General features: G+C 29.5%; 1 long non-coding RNA gene across 1 annotated transcript in view; it reads right to left on the bottom strand.

Annotated features, from left to right (window-relative positions):
• Nucleotides 1–1709: 1709 nt before the first annotated feature.
• The window catches only part of LOC114076749, a 2382-nt gene continuing 1883 nt past the window's right edge, over nt 1710–2208 (bottom strand). Inside the window, exon 2 of the long non-coding RNA XR_003577737.1 lies at nt 1710–1997. This is a non-coding gene — a long non-coding RNA (uncharacterized LOC114076749). The remainder of the gene's footprint in view (nt 1998–2208) is intronic.

Here is a 2208-nt window from a genome sequence, read left to right on the forward strand (position 1 = left end):
TTATACATTTCGCTCCTGTTTGTATAAGTGAGAAAGGCGAGGGTGGCGACCGAGATTTGGAAGAGTGGCGAGCGAGATCTGGAAGAGGGGAGAGAGGGGAACAAAAATATATGTATTTATACACTTTTCTCTACTTTATACAATTAGAAACAATTTTTATACACTTGTGTTTGTATAAAAAGTGAGGAAGCGAGCGAGAGATTGGAGGAGAGTGGTGAGCGAGATATTTGGGAGAGAGGAGCCTGACAATTTTTTGCAAGCGTTTACTATGGAGCACAATTAAATCAAACCCTAGCTACTCCATTTATTTTAACTTATTAGTTTGTTATTATATATAATTTTCTCATTAAAAAAATTACTTTTTCAATAACGAAATAAAAGGAGCAATAGGGTAGTTATTGTTTCTTGATATTAGAGAGAGAAAAGAAAATATATGAAAAACAGTTCACTTTTCAAGAATAAAAATTGAGCTATTTAATGCAAAAATAAATATTAAAAAAAATCATGCTAAAAAATAAAAAGGGGTTATTTATTGTCAATTTAGAGCATAAGGGATCATGCGGTGTCATTTTGCCTAATTTAATTTTTAATTTTAATATATTTTAAGATTTTTTATTTGTTTTGATGCATGTTCTTATATTAAATTTATAAATTACTATCTATCTATTTGTATTTTTTAGAATTTATTTATTCATTTGTAACTTCTCTTTCTTAAATTTTATTGAGTTGAAATTCAACTGCTATTTTAAATCTTAAATTATATTACATTTAAAATTATTGAGATAAAGTGGATCAAGACTCAATCAATTTTTAAATTCATCTAAATCCAACCTAAATTTAAACGAATTCAAATTTTATCCAATTTCTATTTTAACTCATATTGAAATTTTTAATTTCAATTCAATCTTTTAATAGCTCTACGTCCTTCTATTTGTAATAGGCCGATTTATGAGCCACATGGGGTACAAGTTTTGATGGCCTAATTAATGCATGTGAAATGGTCATTCATTGCCATTGTTTTGGTGAAGCATGGCTTGTTCATGCAAATGGTATGTCCAAGGCTGTTTGGATTGAACTAGTTTGTGTTTTTAAACTAAATGACTTTTCATTAATTTTGTAGTATTTAAATGAATTTTACAAAAAATCTTTTAAGAGTTTGATTTAAAGTTAGGATGACAAAATAAATCAAAATTGAAAAGTCAATTCAAATAGGCTTGTTAATATATTACGCCAATCAATTTTTAATTGGAGTCATTTGGTATGAAAGATAAGAAATACTTGGAGTCGTTTGGTATGAACGATAAGAAATATTCCTTTATCTTCCGTTTAATAAAGAATGATCTTTTTCCTTTTTAAATTTATTTTTAAAAGAATGATTCATTTTTTTGTGACATTTTAATTTCAGCTCTCCATATAACATGTTTAAGGCTACGAAATGAAAAAAATATTTTGATACATTTGACATAACTTTAATTTAGTATCACAAAATCGAAAAAATATTCTTTATTCTTCTTGCTTACATAAGCCATTTATAAGAATAAGACGTTTAACTCTCAAAAAGTTGTAATTAAAAAAGTCATCATATCAATGCTTTGGAAAAGTGTTGTCACGCCCCGAGCCTATACCTCGGGCATGACTGACACTCGAAGACTATTGATGGCCCCAAGCGAATCCTTGGCATGACTTTTTTAACTACGCGGAAGACTTACTCAATAAATATGAGATCATGCAATAACTTTAAGAAATAACATCTTAGCCAAATTGACAACTTAAGTCTCATAACAAAACATAGATGAGAGACTCATAACAAATTGTTTGACTGTTTATAAAGCCTCTATAATACTGAGATAGATGTTGGGACAGACCCCACAACATCCTAATAAAGAAAGACTAAAAATGAATAAAAGAGTCCTCCAGAATGCAAGGAGGCTCACCACTGACTTTGAGTGCTCAACTGGATCAACGAAGCGCTGGATGATGATCCTGATTACATGCGTCTGCATCATAATAAGATGCAGGTCAACTGGTATCAGTACATAGAATGTACGAGTATGAGAGTTAGAATGCTAAAAGAACAACTTAAGCTTGAAAAGAGTAAGAAGGAACACTTACCTCGACTCTGCTCAACTCAAGAATAATTTAACTCAATATAAGCAATAAGACACATGCGATATATATATATATATATATATATATATATATATATAT

This window comes from Solanum pennellii, chromosome 4 (genome assembly GCF_001406875.1).
Source record: "Solanum pennellii chromosome 4, SPENNV200".
NCBI classification, from domain to species: Eukaryota; Viridiplantae; Streptophyta; class Magnoliopsida; order Solanales; family Solanaceae; genus Solanum; species Solanum pennellii.